Genomic DNA, 18,325 nt, shown 5'->3' on the forward strand with positions numbered 1-18,325 from the left:
AACCCGAAGCGTGGCGAGCGCAGCGAGCCCGCGAGGGGCAGCGGTACGCGTCCTACGACCTTTTCATACCCCCACTATCCACGTCGGCGTGGAGCTGAGAATAGAAAGTGTGGCGAGTGCAGCGAGCCACCGAGCCCGAAGCGTGGCGAGCACAGCGTATACGCGTCCCCTCGCGGGCTTCACAGCTGTCCGCGTCCCCTCGCGGGGCTCGCTGCGTTCGCCACGCTTCGGGCTCGGTGGCTCGCTGCGCTCGCCACACTTTTCTCAACTCCACGCCGACGTGGATAGTGGGGGTATGAAAAGGTTGTAGGACGCGTACCGCCGCCCCTCGCGGGCTCGCTACGCTCGCCACGCTTCGGGTTCACGTTGATCGTGGGGTGGCGTTAACAATTGTGGGGGCCATTTCACACTTCAGGGTGCCTATTTGGCCTCTGTGGGCCATTTAACATTGTTTCCTATGGAAAAATCGGGTCAATTGAGGCATTGAACAGGAAAATCGGGTCAATTGAGACATTTAACATTGTTCCCTATGGGAAATCGATGCCCGCGATTTTTTACTAATGATGCCCACGATCAAAATCGTGGGCGCCGTTCTAAGTAAAGAGTACCGGTAATTTTGTTTCAAGTACTTTAGGGGCTTAATTTACACAACAATCATTTATCGAATACTATAGTAGTGTTAGCAAAGTAACCTGAGCGCAGCTGATACTCCGGTTCGGATTTTTGCTGATGCAGGGGTGACAGGCAGTCTGTTCACAGCAGGGAATCAGGCACTGGTTTTGTGCTCACAGTCTGTGATGTCTGAGTGGGGCGTGGCAGCACCTGCTATATAAACCTTCCTCTCAGGCTAGGCAGGTGCTGCAGAATCCTAGTCAGATAGCCAGTCAGCCTTGTCCTGTGCATAGCTAGTTTCTAGCAATTGTATTGTATGTTGATTACAGTAATATAGGTCTTGGAGTTTGCGTCTTTGTGCCTTGATCCAGACCTAGCCATAATCAGGAGTTGTGACTGTAACTGCTGGGGTCCCTGTTCCACCTTATGCAGTGGCGTAACTTGAAATATTGCGCCCCCCCCACCAAAAGTTTCTCAAAATGTCCGCCCCCATACAGCAGATAGTTTCAGAGAACTGTCTGCTATATGGGGGCGGACATTTTATGATGGTCCGTCTCCATAGAAGCAGAATGAAGCCAAGAGGGGAGCCGGGACCACCGCAGCGAATAAAGATAAAGCTGCGGGGGATGGGGAGGGGGGGGCATTACAATAGCACCACAGCCCCCCAGCGCCCAAACTTACACAGCACCTCCCTGTGACCGCGGGGGGCTGCGGTGCTATTGTTACACCACTGACCTTATGGATCCGACTAGGTTGCTGTTACACTCCCTCATTTCCTGTGTTACCTCTCTCACTGTGCAGCACTAACTGGTGGCAGCTTGGTGGCAGCTAGCTGAACCTGTGTGCTGCAGGTGAGTCTAGGTCCTGATAGCTTACCCTTTCCCTCAGTGCAGAGCCCACGGGTATCAGCTTGGTGGCAGCTAGCTGAACCCGTGTACTGCAAGCGAGGGGTACGGGTTTAGGATATTTTCCTATGGTCTTCTTAATCTCTGACCTAGGAATCTATAGGCCTCCCTCTGTAGTACCCTGCTGGGACTGGGGTTGCCTATAGCAACAAGTACATTCACGTGTCGAAGCATTACACCAAGCTCCACTCTAGGTATCTCTCCTGTTACCGGAGAGATACTTATTCTCTGATACTGGGAGACGCTTTATCCGTTGGGCTCTCATCCTCCTAGTCCCTACCTGTGCCTGTGAGTTCCCCCAGTATCCTCTCTGTGTATTGTGTGTATGCTCCCAGTCTGTTTTAGTGTTAGTACTTGTTCACTACTGATGTTTGCACTGTTCCTATGTCTCTGTGAGTCTGCCTAGCACTGCCCCTGTGTCTCCGTCCATGGTCCTCTCCACGGTATCTAGTTTGTGCACTCCCAGGTGCATTCATACTGCCAAGTGGCATAACAAGTAGTATATACACATGGAAAAACCGTAAGGTTATTTGACAAAATGAAGCCATTCTTCTTACATTTACTGTAATTTATTGGTCTTGGATGACTGTTGACCATTGCCTAAATCATAGGTGTGCACACATTGAGTGTTAGGGGAGCAAAGGCACACCCTAATGCTGTGCACACCCTTATGAACACCTCCTACTAGCAATACCCAGGGCCGGATTAACAATGGGCCTGATGGAACTACAGCTCCAGGCCCACTCTCCATATAGGCCCATTTTGTAGCTGTAGCCCCCAGGAACTAGAGATACCACCTGAAAAAGCTGAAACATTTTCCCTAATAGGATAACATGGGACCCACTAATTCCGACAACCACCCAGTTCCAATGGCTGCCAGTTCCCCCTCCGGCATCACAGAAGATTGAGGTTGATCTCAGTCAATCCAAATCGCTGGGCCTTCAATCTTATACCAGGCTGGTCCATATGGGTTAAATTGGTTCCAGAGATACAGTATTGCGGATAAACCGGTTTTCATTTCTGAAATGTAATTTCATGGCTGTTCATGTTCTTTGAGGGTAGATTTCTCTGGAACCAAATGGCCCAGTTTCACAGGACCAAAATCATTCAAAGCCCACTCAAAATTTCTTAAATATGATACTGGGCTCATGTAAATGGGTCATTTGGTCCCGAAGCTATAGCCGGTTGGATAAAGGGGGTGGTGGTTTTCGAATGACTGCTTAAATTTTATGTATTAAAATACATTGCCGCCCCTTGCCCTGCTGCCACAGTGATGCTAGCACATATGTATTAACATATGCGCATAGCATCGTAAAGTGGTGATGGAGACCCTCGCGATACCTGTGATGTGGTGTGTGGGGGGTCTCAGTCACATCCCCGGCTCAGCGGGGATGTGACTGAGGAGTGACGGTACGCATCCTCCGTCCTTTTCATACCCCCACTATCCACGTCGGCATGGAGTTGATTTTATATAGTGTGGCGAGCGCAGCGAGCCACCGAGCCTGAAGTGTGGCGAGCGCGAGGGGACGCGGATAACTTCACATATATTCCGCATCCCCTCACGGGGCTCGATTAACATTGTAAGCATCCATTACGGTGCTTATACAATTAATTATCTTATTGGATTCACATTTAACATTGAAAACACCCATTAGGGTGCTTATACAATTTTAAATCGTATACCATTGTATATGGCATACAATGGCATACAATGCGATGGTATACATGGTATACAATTTAAAATTGTATAACATCGGCTGTCATCGTGTAACATCGCATCGCATACCATCGTATGCCTTATGGTATGCGATTCGATGGGCGCCGTGCTAGGAAACAAGTACCAGTAATTCACATTCATTAATAACATCTAGTTCTAGAACAGACACAATGAATGCGGATAGGTATGGTGTGTACACACGGTAGATGTGCCTTAAGATCCTATCCACGATCTGATCAGATAGGATCGTGGATAGGATCTTAAGGCACATCCGATTTGCATCCTATCTTGACTATATGGTGCAGATCTGCACTATATAGACAAGGCAGCCAAGACTTTCTGGCTTCCGATATGTGAACGCGCATCGGGATCGCAAGGGTTAAAACCCTTGCGATCTGCATCCGATGCCGATCTGATCCGATGTTGACTATATCGTCAACATCGGAAAGGAAATCAGACCGTGTGTACACAGCATTAGAGTTCTGTAAAAAAAAAAAACAGGTGCACAGGTCTACTCATTATTCACTAGATATGTGCGCCAGATGATGTTTCCAGTTATCCATTACATATGCACTGGGCAGGGACCAGCTCATTAAATATGCACTGCACTGGGTCCCCGCTCATTAAATATGCACTGCGGGGTTAAATGAAATGGCCAGCAGCCTGCAGTGACAGTGTATGCACACTGTGGGTCACACAGCCCAGTTACTGCACATGTAGTTAACTAATAAAAATGTTACCTTTTATAGAAAAAAAAAATTAAATCAGTGCAGTCAGTGCACTGATGATAAGCGAATTCATTCTAAATATTAGTGCTAAATACGGAATTTAGCGCCTGTACATTCTAAAATGTAAATCTGTTGTAATGGCGCCGAGCCCACGGATCCAAGTATTGCGAGGATCTGACTCCGAGAGGACGTCGTTCAGCCTTGCATGGGGATCCGAGTCAAGTGGCAACACACAAGCCACGACTCGGCCAGACTCTGATCCCCTATGTTTGGAGGGGTTCGGATTCTCAGGAATCTCTACCGCTCATAATTATTATTCACTGACACATTTTAAAAGATCCACAAGTTACTTGAGGACCGAGGTTGGGATCCATTGGTGTAGAGAAGGGCTGGGCAACACCGGCCCTCCAGATGTTGATGAACTACACATCCCAGCATGCCTTGCATCAGTTTCAGCATGGCCACATAGCAAAACTAATGCAATTCATCCTGGGATGTGTAGTTCATTAACATCTGGAGGGCCGGTGTTGCCCCAGCCCTGGTGTAGAGGATATATTTGGTGTGCTGTATCAATGTGACCATTTTCCCAGATAATTGCTGATTACCAACATCTATATCCATAGGTATTCTTATTGAAAATTTTTCTGTATAACAATGATGGTTTTTGACCCAGCAGTTATAACACAAGACCATCAGGTTGCACATGCGTAAGCATTAACTAACAGGCATCTAATTGATCCCTCACAGGGACAATTTGCAGAATATAGCCTAGAAGATACAATAGCTGCAGTATACGTGGCATTAGCTATAGGGCCCAGACTCTGAATTGATAATTTCAGCCAGAACTCTAAGCCCCCCCAAAATATAAGGACTGTGAGTGGGATGTAATAAGGGAAAAATGCTGTAAAATCCCAATTTTCAGGGGGTTTTACCACACTTGTACTCAAATGTACTAATAACCTGCCGCCTCATCGTCGCAGGGCAGGGTATGGCCATCTTTGGGTGGCGATCATAGCCACCGAGAGGCAGGGGGGGCGGGTACATTTTACCTGGGCCCGGGCCTGCCAGGGAGGCCGTGGCCAGACACACACTTTAAAAAAAAATATTTGTTGGGGCTGCGGGAGGACTAGTGTCCGCCCGCCCGACCACCTGCCCATGTGTCCGGCCACCCGCTTGTCATCTGCGGCTGCCCCTGCCTTCCCCTTCCCCTGCATATAGTGCACAGTCACACAGAGTGAGAGACAGACGCTAGAAGTCATAAGTTCACCTCTAGCGTCTGACAGGAAGCACAGCTCTGCACTTCCTGGTAATGCTGCCGGGCTGTGCTCCCTGTCAGACGCTGGAAGTGAAAAATGACTTATAGCGTCTGATCAGCGGAAGCAGGGGAGAGTGAGACTGACAGCCAGGGCTCTGCACTGCGGGGCTGGCCCCGCCCACCACACTCGGAGCAGCAGCAGCAGCCCGGCTCCGTGTGTCAGGGACAAGCCCTGCTCCTGCCTCTTCCTGCTCCTATATGTCTGCCTTTAGCTGCCTGCTCCACTACACTGCTGGGTCCCTGCACCACAGGAGGGAGAACACAGCCAGGTGAGAGCTGTATCTCCTGGGGCAGAGGGGGCTGCAGAAAATGTGTATGTATGTGGGGTGGGGGTGGGAGGAGTTGGCTGGGTGTAATTTAAAACAGAGGTTTTAATGGCTTTAATATGATTTTTTTTTTTTTTTGGGGGGGGGGGATGTGTATAATGTAATACTTTATAATGGTGTGTGTGTAACAGCAGTGTGTGTGTACTGGCTGTAAGATGGCATGCTGTGTATAATTTAATATAATGGTGTGTGTGTAATGTAACAGCAGTGTGTGTGTGTGTGTGTGTGTGTGTGTGTGTGTGTGTACTGGTTGTAATATGGAGTACTGTGTATAATTTAATATTATGTGTGTTATGTGGCAGTGTGTGTATGGGGGAGCTGGGCGTAATGCAGGGCTCGACAAACCCCGGGGCCAGGTTGCCATGGGGACCAGAACCTGCGGGTGACCAGATTTGCCAGGTATCAGATCACACTGGGCAGAGTGGTGGTTTCTGTCAATGCAACAGCCGAGCAGAGTGGGGGACAATCCCCCTGGCTCCGGCTGTGTCAGATCAAGTCCGCAGTGTGGAGATGGCTTGCGACCAATCGGAGCTCGCACTTCGGGAGCCAAGCAGGAGCAACAGTGGTGGCTCATGATTGGCTGTCAGACCACAAGCTCCAATTGGCCCTAAAGCCACCTTGAGTTTTGAAATAGCCACGCCGTGGACCTGATCTGATACAGCCGTAACCAGGTGGATTGTCCCCCACAGCGTTTGTCATTACCGCGCATTGTAGCGGTGGGGAGGGAGAAAGAGAGAAGAGGAGGAGGGGTAATCCCTTATGGCAAATAGCATGTTACCCCTGGCAAAGAGTATGCAACCCCTGGCAAAGAGTATGTTACCCCTGGCATCAAGCAAGTGGTATAATATGTAATGGGTGTGTAGCATGCAGTGACGTGCGGTGAGATCAGTCACTGGTGAGGCTCTGTATTTTTTAAATTATTATTTTTATTATTACCAGTTATTTATATAGCGCACACATTTTCCGCAGCGCTGTACAGAGTATAGTTGAACATTCACATCAGTCCCTGCCACAGTGGAGCTTACAATCTATATTCCCTACCACATGTACATGCACACAGACATTCTAGAGTTATTTTTTGTTGGAAGAAAATTAACCCACAGTACTAATATGTAAGCAATCAACTTATGCTTTTAAGTGATGCCCAAATAAACAGACATCAATTACAATAGTGCTCATGAAAGGTACAATTTATGCTCCAAATCCTTACTCTGATAAAGTATTTATCCAAGAAAACCAACAGTTTGCATTACAATGTTGCCAGTCTGGAAAGTGAAGGATGACAGATAGTACAAACAAGTACAAAGGAAATCCCAAAATACCCACCAGTGAGGGAGAGAAGGAATACATACTGTATCTAAGCCGTACCTGGGCTCGCAGAGTCCGGGTCTCACCATGATGCAACCTTCCTCGCAGGGGCGTAACTAGAACTTTGTGGGCCCCATAGCAAAATTTAGCAAAGGGCCCCCCTAGCCTTTGTTACTACATTGCCCCTTAGGGGGTAGGAGAGAGAGACAAATAGGGTGTCAGGGGGGAAAAAACACAGAGAGAGTGAGAGGTTAGATATAAAGAGAGGTGTTTCATGGGACAAGAGGGAATTAGAGAGATAAGGGTGTTAGGGAGAAAAAAGATAAAGGGATTAGTGTGGATAAAGAGATGGGGCATTAGGAAGACAGAGAGATGGTGTCAAAAGGGAGGGGAGAAAGAGAGAGTGAGAGAGAAGGGGACAGGTGCGAGCAGGAATGAAAGTGTGCCAGGAAGGGAGGAAAAGAGAAAGAGGGGATTTAAGATAGAGTTTCAGTGAGAGAAAATGGAACAAAAAGTTGTTCATGAGAGACAGTGTCCAAGGCAGAGAGATCATGTCAGGGACTGAGAGAAAGGATGGGACAGTGTCAGGGAGACAGAGAGAGAGGAGCACCAGAGAGTGTTAGGGAGAGAGAGAGGAAGGAAGGAGTGAGCAGGAGAAACTACAGCACAGGATGGGGTGGCATAGATAGACATATGACCATAGGGGGGCATGGGCAAATTAATGTATAGAGCACCATATGGGGGTGTAGGTGGGGGGGGGGGTGGGGGGGTGGAGAGGTAAGTGAATCATATGGGGGCATAAAATGGTGGATGGACAAAAAGAGTGATGGAAGCGGGGCTAGACGGACAGAAGTATTGGGCACAGACAGACATTTGGATGAGAAAGGGCATATATGGACAGATGGAGCACCATATGGAGGCATACATTGATTGAGGGATTGATTGAGGGACAGGGGGTGGGCATAGATAGATGGGGGCATGGATAGACAGGGTACAATGTGGGTCACAGGTGGAGGATAGAGGAGAGTGGATCTCATGTGTGGCATGGTTCAAGTGTGATCATTCTGTGCCCATCAGCCATGCAGCACTGACACTGTTACTGAAACTATGCTTTCAGGGTCTCTGGGCACACACTATGAGCAACTCCATTTCCTGCCTCCCTCCAAGGAAAAAAACTTAAGTGCCCTGAACCCAGCAAACAGAAGTACTAATTAAAAGTAAAATATAAAAAAAAAAAAATTCAAAAGAGTGCAGTGGAATTGCCTACACTATGTAGATATTTTTTACCAATGTAGAAATGACAGTGTAGATTTGAAGTTTGGGGATAGGGGGGCAGCTCACCGACAGCGGGACTCAGCAGGTACCTTCCGATCAGCTGTGCCAGTCATGCTCCAGACAGGGGACCTCACCGGCAGTCTCTGATCCTTCATGTGACAGCCGCGCTTCTCCCTTCAGTGTGCGGCTGCCCCAGGTCTCCTCTGCAGCGGCCGACGATGGGTCCCAGCTGAATCAGTCATGGAGTCTCCTCTGGAGCGACTGCTGCATCGGCCACCGGGTCTCCTGTTATGCAGCTCTGGCAGTGGCTGCGCTCCCCCTGAGCTGCTGGCACACAGAACGGGGAACGCTACTGTACCGGCCCCTGCTCTGTATGCAGACTGTGATGTGCTGCCCTGCACTCCCGCTCCCACCGCCGGAGATGCCGCTACTCTCACCGCCGCCAATGCCTGCCACCACAGATGCCACTGCCGCGCCCGCTCCTCACTACAACCGCCGCCGATGCCCGACATTTTGCAGGTCATACAGTACCTTCTGGGGTGGGGGTGTCTGATTATGAGTGCCCCTCGGCTGGACCAGCTGCTGCAGGCTCTGGTCACAGTAGAAAGGGCCGGCACTGAGCGCAGATACAGGCTGTCAGTGTATGACAGCCTGTACCCGCTGTCCTATCACATCTGCCTCAGTGACATCCCTGTCACTGAGGCAGATGTGTAATTGCCGCTTCCCCATTGATTTCTAATGGTCTTTTCTGACTGTTACTGTGCCCGTCCTAAGCCCCGCCCCTCGCTGCTGACAATATTCAATTATCAGCAGGAGGCACCGCTCTCAATGCCGCCCAGCTTCCTCACAGTGTCCCACCACATAAATGATTTAAAAAAAAAATACAAATAGGATATTTCTTGCACAGTATACGTGTTTTAAATATGTTTGTATTTTTTTTTTTATCATTTATGACAGGTGAGGCACTGCCTCCCCTGCCTCCCCTGACTGCACGTCCCTGGTAGCATGTATAATAGGCATTGCAGTTCCCACATTTTCATCCTGGCTCCTACATTTTTAAACATTTGCCAAGCCCTGGTGTAATGTAATAGCATGTATGTACTGGGTGTAATGTGGGGGAATGTGTGTAATGTAATATAGTGGTGTGTACTGACTGCAATATGAGGGGAGGGTTGTGGGATAGATGTGTGTAATGCATACTTATATATGTATAGGCAGCAAAAGAGGCAGAAGTGTTCTTTCACATGTTTAGTGCAGTGTTACAGGAAGCAACATCCGTAACTGAATCAGGCCCAAAGTGTTCCAGAGTTTTCTTCTGCCACTGCAGGAAAACCCCATAGTGGCCATAGGTGCGCCCATAGGTGAAGTTAGACACGCCCTCTGGGCAGAGCATGACACACCCTCTCAGTGACACATTGCGTTCTTTTAGCAGCTCAAATCTCCCTGAAATTAGTTTTCAAAAGTAGGCAAGTATGATTAACCCCTTGGCAACAAGCTAGAACCACTGGCAATGGAAAATAACCCCCCTTGGCAACGAGCATTTACCCCTGGCAAAAAATAACCCCTTGGCTACATCCAATAACTCCTGGCAACGCATATTAACCCCTTGGCAACGAGCAAGAACCCCTGGCAACAGACATTAACCCCCCCCTTGGCAACGAACAAGAACCCTTGGCAACAGACATTAACTCCTCTTGACAACAAGCAATAACCCCTGGCAATGCATATTAACCCCTTGGTAACCGACATTAGCCACCTTGGCAACGGACATTAACCCCCTTGGCAACGGACATTAACCCCCTTGGCAACAAGCAGGTAATTTATAATTTATTAGAAGCCTTACTGTGGGGGGCAATGTGGTGTGGCATAGTCAGTGTGTATCGATTTTTGTGTGACATCCCATTTTTTGAGGATGGTCCTGCAGGAATTAAACACTGCATGCATCTAATAAGGCGGGGAGGCTGAGGGCATGGCCAGCAGTTCACACAGCACTGGCCATGCCCTCACAGCGACAAAACGGCGGGCACATTTTTTTGCCGTGTGCCTGCGGCACGCGCATATATTCCTTTGTCCGCTGCCAAAGTTGGGAGGTATGCACCTCTCTTCTGTAGCTCGCCACTCCAGGGGGGCCCCGTGACGCTGTTGTACCGGGGCCCAGGATTTCTCTTGGCAGCCCTGGTGGCGATACCCTATAGACCACAGACCTACTAGTCCTGTCCCCTAACTCCTCCTCCCTCTAGCAGCATGTCAGTCACAGCCAGATGTCCTTCCGGCTGCAGGGGGGAGGAGGAGGCGCTGGGGACAGCTGCTGAGCCGGGGATGTGATGGAGACCCCCCACACACCACATCACAGGTATCGAGGGGGTCTCCGTCACCACTTTACGATGATATGCGCAAATGTTAATACATATGCGCTAGCATCACTGCAGCGGCACGGCGAGGGGCGGAAATGTATTTTAATACATCCCGCCCTGTATCAAGGGAATGGCAAAGCAGTCATTCGAAGGAAGCACATTTCTAAAAGGAATTTTGTTATGATACTTGGCAACCTATTGGCATATCCAGTTAATCAATTTAATTGTCTTCTCTAATCAACTCTGCCAAAACTTTGCATTTTAATTACCAGATTACCAGCCTCAGGTGCTCAGAGGCAAAGTGCATTTAAAGGCACCCTTGGGATTTAACCTGCAGGTAAACCTAAAAATGACTGCATTTTAAAAATCACTGGGTACCTGAGGTTCCACTGCACAGGGAAAATGCTAACTAAATCGGCAGGTCCTCCCATGAAATCCAGACCTTTTCCCCAAGGCGGTAAACCCTGTGCCTAATTGGAATTTTTCCTGTGTATTTATAAAAACAGGGAATGTTGATCAGCTTCCAATAGCCTCAATAATATCACATGTAAGTCAGAAGATCATGTATTTCAGTTTATACAGTGTGGTCGCACCCTGTTGCATTCCTGTTTTTTTTTTTTTTTTTATTACATTAATGGTGGAATAGCACAAAGCTCTAGAATTATCATTATATTAATGTTGAATGATTCCCTAGGTGTCTCCTGATACTACCAGGTAAAACTTATCACATACTGTATACAAATCATAGCAATATCCATGTGAATATATATAATATAGAAATTGGAATTTCCTTATTTGCTCACTAACCTAGTGGCTGACTAGACACATATTTATCATTGAGAGACTTGCTCTGCACCGTTGCATTTACTAATTGTGAATTACTAGGTGGCCCGTGCGAAAATTTAGCATGCGAATGGGCCAAAAGTACATTTTCAACTTTGATTTTTAAATAAACAATACAATGTACTATTCAGAATTAACAATTTGTCAGAAGCGGAGAACTTAATCGGTTTTGGTTAAGTATAATGGGGCAGATGTATTAAGCTTTAACAAGAGATAAATGCAAGGGTGATAAGGAGAGATAAATGTCCAGCCAATCAGCTCCTTACTGACTTTTTTCAAACACAGCCTGTAACATGGCAGTTAGCAGGTGATTGGCTGGACGTTTATCTCTCCTTATCACCCTTGGATTTATCTCTTGTTAAAGCTTAATACATCTGTCCCAATGGGAGAAAAAGGGATCGTCACCAAAAATCACCTTCTAGAAATAATATATATGATTGTATGCTAGGAGAAATCCTTTTCATTTGCATTTGTATTGAGTTTGTAGATTCAAATTATTTAATTTAATGGAGTAACATGTTGATGAAAAACAGACTTTAATCTAATAGGCAATCTCTTTAAAACTATTTTTTCTTTCTAAATGTTTCAGTGCATAAACATTGCATTAGCATTGTGGTATAAATACTCACAGAATAGTTTCTGTACTTGTAAGTACTGTATTTTTGTGTCTGTCAATCCCGGAGTAGTCAGCTTGCCACAGGGAGGATGGAACTGAATGAGATGAGAGAAAGGAAGGACAATGTACTTAAACATTCATGTTTTTTTATTATTATTTTTATGTTTTCCAGTGACATAATTGAAGTCACATCCCATATATTTTGTGGTGCTGAGAAAAACCTTTTGTTAGATTCCTCACGCTTGATGTAAGAGTTCACACCGGGCTACCCAAGCACTTTAACCCTTTGAGTGCCAACGTTGCTGTGAGAGATCCTCAAAATACCTGTTTAGATGCCAGCGCCGCTCACATCGACTGTTCTTTTTTTGGGTGCAATATTTAACTAAACTTCATCTAATTGACTCCGCTGAATTTGTGTTTATTTATACGAAAAGAACAGTTGCTGTTAGCGATGCTGGCATTTTCAGCGGATATTTTGAGGATCGCTCACAGCAGCGTTGGTACTCAAACAGTTACATCATTTGTCACCTTTTTCGATATTGTACGTCTACATATTTGATTATCTATCTATAGAGTCGCCAGCCATTGCCAGCGGCCAGGCCCCACCATCAGTCAGAAGGGGGCACACGCGAAGGAGACACTCGCGCTCCCCGTTCCAACAGAGCTCCCTGCTGCCGTCCGCTGCCTCCCCATCATCATTTGCCGGTCCCCACCGCCTCACTGCACCCCCCCCCCCCCATCCTAACCCTGCTCATCTCCCTGAAGCGGAGATGGGCAGGGCTTCTGCAGCCCAGCTGCCAAGTGACTGGGATGTGCGTGTGAGACGCTTGCGCGTCCCAGTCTGATGGAGTCAGCCATTGCTCGCCAGCGGGGACATTCTGGCGGATGCTGGGAATTAATGAGAGGGGCTCCATCTGTATGTTTGTTCACAGCCATTTATGGAATATTTATCTCCACTGGGGAAACAAGTAAGCAAAATGATCTTTCACTTTGATCTTTCAATTTGGCTTAGACTTTAATAATATATGTATTAAGAGTCAGGCCAAGCTATAATAGCAGTTTATCAATGTTTCACTTTTCCCAGCAATTTACCAAGGGCTTAGCACAGGAGATACTGTATTGGCGTGTACACACAGTGGTTGCAGACTGAGGGAGGGACTCGGCCAGACTCTGATCCCCTATGTTTGGAGGGTTCGGACTCTCAGGAATCTCTACCGCTCATCTTCATTATTCACTGACACATTTTAAAAGATCCACAAGTTACTTGAGGATCGAGGTTGGGATCCATTGGTGTAGAGAAGGGCTGGGCAACACCGGCCCTCCAGATGTTGATGAACTACACATCCCAGCATGCCTTGCATCAGTTTTAGCATGGCCACATAGCAAAATGAATGCAAAGCATCCTGGGATGTGTAGTTCATTAACATCTGGAGGGCCGGTGTTGCCCCAGCCCTGGTGTAGAGGATATATTTGGTGTGCTGTATCAATGTGACCATTTTCCCAGGTGATTGCTGATTACCAACATCTATATCCATAGGTATGCTTATTGTAAATTTTTCTGTATAACAATGATGGTTTTTGACCCAGCAGTTATAACACAAGACCATCAGGTTGCACATGCGTAAGCATTAACTAACAGGCATCTAATTGATCCCTCACAGGGACAATTTGCAGAATATAGCCTAGAAGATACAAAAGCTACAGTATACGTGGCATTAGCTTTAGGGCAGAGACTCCGAATTGATAATTTCAGCCAGAACTCTAAGCCCCCCAAACTATAAGAACTGTGGGTGGGATGTAATAAGGGAAAAATGTGGTAAAACCCCAATTTTCAGGGGGTTTTACCACACTTTCAAATGCACTAATAACCTGCCGCCTCATCGTCGCAGGGCAGGGTAGGGCCATCTTTGGGTGGCGATACCCTATAGAAGCCTATGGCTTCTATCGCCGCAGGGACATAGACCACAGACCCACTAGTCCCGTCCCCTAACTCCTCCTCCCTCTAGCAGCATGTCAGTCACAGCCAGATGTCCTTCCGGCTGCAGGGGGGAGGAGGAGGCGCTGGGGACAGCCGCTGAGCCGGGGATGTGACGGAGACCCCCCACACACCACATCACAGGTATTGCGGGGGTCTCCGTCACCACTTTACGATGCTATGCGCAAATGTTAATACATATGCGCTAGCATCACTGCAGCGGCACGGCGAGGGGCGGCAATGTATTTTAATACATCCCGCCCTGTATCAATAGAATGGCAAAGCAGTACTTCAAAGGGATTCAGTATTGAATCCCGGCGGTCGGGATCCCGGCGTTCAGAATCCCAACGCCAGAATCCCGACAGCCGAAATGCCGACAAGGGGGGGACGTGGATCGCCCCCCCCTTGCGGGCTTGCTGTGCTCGCCACGCAGCGGGCCCGGTGCCTCGCTACGCTCGGCACACTAATTTATTCTCCCTCCAGGGGTGTCGTGGACACCCCAGGAGGGAGAAAGTGTCGGCATTTCGGCGGTCGGAATGCCGGCGTCGGGATTCTGAACGCCGGGATCCCGACCGCCGGGATCTTAACTGCATCCCATTCGAAGGAAGCACATTTCTAAAAGGAATTTTGTTATGATACTTGTCAACCTATTGGCATATCCAGTTAATCAATTTAATTGTCTTCTCTAATCAACTCTGCCAAAACTTTGCATTTTAATTACCAGATTACCAGCCTTAGGTGCTCAGAGGCAAAGTGCATTTAAAGGCACCCTTGGGATTTAACCTGCAGGTAAACCTAAAAATGACTGCATTTTAAAAATCACTGGGTACCTGAGGTTCCACTGCACAGGGAAAATGCTAACTAAATCGGCAGGTCCTCCCATGAAATCCAGACCTTTTCCCCAAGGCGGTAAACCCTGTGCCTAATTGGAATTTTTCCTGTGTATTTATAAAAACAGGGAATGTTGATCAGCTTCCAGTAGTCTCAATAAGATCACATGTAAGTCAGAAGATCATGTATTTCAGTTTATACAGTGTGGTCGCACCCTGTTGCATTCCTGTTTTTTTCAGTTGATTACATTAATGGTGGTATAGCACAAAGCTCTAGAATTATCATTATATTAATGTTGAATGATTCCCTAGGTGTCTCCTGATACTACCAGGTAAAACTTATCACATATAAAAATCATAGCAATATCCATGTGAATATATATAATATAGAAATTGGAATTTCTTTATTTGCTCACTAACCTAGTGGCTGACTAGACAAATATTTATCATTGAGAGACTTGCTCTGCACCGTTGCATTTACTAATTGTGAATTACTAGGTGGCCCGTGCGAAAATTTAGCATGCAAATGGGCCAAAAGTACATTTTCAACTTTGATTTTTAAATAAACAATACAATGTACTATTCAGAATTAACAATTTGTCAGAAGCTGAGAACTTAATCGGTTTTGGTTAAGTATAATGGGGCAGATGTATTAAGCTTTAACAAGAGATAAATGCAAGGGTGATAAGGAGAGATAAATGTCTAGCCAATCAGCTCCTTACTGACTTTTTTCAAACACAGCCTGTAACATGGCAGTTAGCAGGTGATTGGCTGGACGTTTATCTCTCCTTATCACCCTTGGATTTATCTCTTGTTAAAGCTTAATACATCTGCCCCAATGGGAGAAAAAGGGATCGTCACCAAAAATCACCTTCTAGAAATAATATATATGATTGTATGCTAGGAGAAATCCTTTTCATTTGCATTTGTATTGAGTTTGTAGATTCAAATTATTTAATTTAATGGAGTAACATGTTGATGAAAAACAGACTTTAATCTAATAGGCAATCTCTTTAAAACTATTTTTTCTTTCTAAATGTTTCAGTGCATAAACATTGCATTAGCATTGTGGTATAAATACTCACAGAATAGTTTCTGTACTTGTAAGTACTGTATTCTTGTGTCTGTCAATCCCGGAGTAGTCAGCTTGCCACAGGGAGGATGGAACTGAATGAGATGAGAGAAAGGAAGGACAATGTACTTAAACATTCATGTTTTTTTTATTATTATTTTTATGTTTTCCAGTGATATAATTGAAGTCACATCCCATATATTTTGTGGTGCTGAGAAAAACATTTTGTTAGATCCCTCACGCTTGATGTAAGAGTTCACACTGGGCTACCCAAGCACTTTAACCCTTTGAGTGCCAACGTTGCTGTGAGAGATCCTCAAAATACCTGTTTAGATGCCAGCGCCGCTCACATCGACTGTTCTTTTTTTGGGTGCAATATTTAACTAAACTGCATCTAATTGACTCCGCTGTATTTGTGTTTATTTATACGAAAAGAACAGTTGCTGTTAGCGATGCTGGCATTTTCAGCGGATATTTTGAGGATGGCTCACAGCAGCATTGGTACTCAAACAGTTACATCATTTGTCACCTTTTCCGATATTGTACAAGTCTACATATTTGATTATCTATCTACAGAGTCGCCAGCCATTGCCAGCCGCCAGGCCCCGCCATCAGTCAGAAGGGGGCACACGCGAAGGAGACACTCGCGCTCCCCATTCCGACAGAGCTCCCTGCTGCCGTCTGCTGCCTCCCCATCACCATTTGCCGGTCCCCACCGCCTCACTGCACCCCCCCCCCCCCCCTCCTAACCCTGCTCATCTCCCTGAAGCGGAGATGGGCAGGGCTTCTGCCGCCCAGCTGCCGAGTGACTGGGATGTGCGTGTGAGACGCTTGCGCATCCCAGTCTGATGGATTCAGCCATTGCTCGCCAGCGGGGACATTCTGGCAGATGCTGGGAATTAATGAGCGGGGCTCCATCTGTATGTTTGTTCACAGCCATTAATGGAATATTTATCTCCACTGGGGAAACAAGTAAGCAAAATGATCTTTCACTTCACTTTGCTAAGACTTTAGGAATACATGTATTAAGGGTCAGGCCAAGCAATAATAGCAGTTTATCAATGTTTCACTTTTCCCAGCAATTTACCAAGGGCTTAGCACAGGATATACTGTATTGGGGTGTACACACAGTGGTTGCAGACTGAGGGAGGGACGGACGGCTCGAGGACGGCGTGCAGGGGAGGAAGGAGGGATGCTGCATTGAGCAGAAATGAACTGCCTTCGATCTGGCAGATGGAAGCTTAAATAGATTTTCCAGGCTCGTTAGGCAGCAAATATATGCTGCCTGGTGAGCAGGTCTGAATCAGACTCTTAAAGCGAGCTCAGGGAGGACAGAAACTTCCCGGGGAGCATAAAGGAAGTCTCTTCTACAAACATCAGGAAATAAAATCAAATACACTCACCTCAGAAGACAAAAGCCATTCCTCCCAACTTGTCGGGGTTGGGAGCAGGACATTTCAAGACAAAAAAAGGTGCAGAGCCGTGACAAAGGGGGCAGAGCCTCTGCACAATGGGGCATGCGTGTGCAATGTATTCACTGATCACTGGCTGCTCTGCTGAGCTGTAATCATCATCTCTAATCATCATCTCCCCTAACTGTGGTACCTCCCCCACCCACGAGATAATGCAACCCGCAAAGGGACCGCAGGAAAGTCTCCAATTAGCGGGACTGTCCTGCTGTAATCGGACGTACAGTTGGGAGGAATGCAATAGCTGCTTTGTAACTGAGGGCTCATTTATCTTTAAACAAAGCCAACTGGCCTTTAATAGGCTGCATGTACAGTAGCTAAGACAGTATTAAGAAAACTTTGGAAACAAAGTATGATTTTCTGTCTTGTTACATCACAGGCACAGGTACAATCATTTAAAAAATCACCACATAGAACCCCCATTCTTAAACCCAGTTGTCGGCGACCATCGAAAGATGTGGGTGTTCCCCACAGCATGCAAATGGATCTTTATGTTAAACATCAATTTGCAGCCAGTGTGGATGAACCCCCACTGCGAGTGGGGAGGCCGGCCGGGCATTCGCCGGGCAGGGTTTGGTGGACTTGCAAGGCTGCGAATTTGCAGCCTTGCAAGTCAACCAGTATAAGGGCCTTTATCTGTAATGCCTATTACACATTATGCCACACACCATGATGCCAATTACACATTATGCCCCACACCCTAATGCTTATTACACATTATGCCCCACACCATAATGCCCATTATACATTAGGCCATACACCGTACGACCCATTACACATTATGGGGGAAATTTACTAAAGGAAATTTGTAAAAAATAGGTGTATTTGTATTTAGAAATATACTTATTTTTGACATTTACAATCCCGAAAATACGGCAATTCGTATTCATATTGATAGCACATCAATACGAATACGAATTGCCGTATTTTCGGGATAGTAAATGTCATAAATAAGTGTATTTCTAAATACAAATACAACT

At 46.6% G+C, this 18,325-nt stretch overlaps 1 protein-coding gene across 2 annotated transcripts in view; it reads right to left on the reverse strand.

Moving 5' to 3' along the window:
• LOC146026374 (dimethylaniline monooxygenase [N-oxide-forming] 2-like) overlaps positions 1-18,325 on the reverse strand; it is a 149,410-nt gene that overhangs the window by 46,922 nt on the left and 84,163 nt on the right. The window contains exons 2-3 of one of the 2 annotated variants that reach the window (XM_083156994.1): positions 15,890-15,971; positions 12,013-12,094 (exon numbers count right to left, since the gene is read on the reverse strand). The gene's annotated coding sequence lies outside the window, so the exon portion shown is untranslated. The remainder of the gene's footprint in view (positions 1-12,012; positions 12,095-15,889; positions 15,972-18,325) is intronic. The other variant, XM_083156995.1, reaches the window with a different exon arrangement.

This window comes from Crinia signifera, chromosome 8, assembly GCF_055691185.1.
Source record: "Crinia signifera chromosome 8, ASM5569118v1, whole genome shotgun sequence".
NCBI classification, from domain to species: Eukaryota; Metazoa; Chordata; class Amphibia; order Anura; family Myobatrachidae; genus Crinia; species Crinia signifera.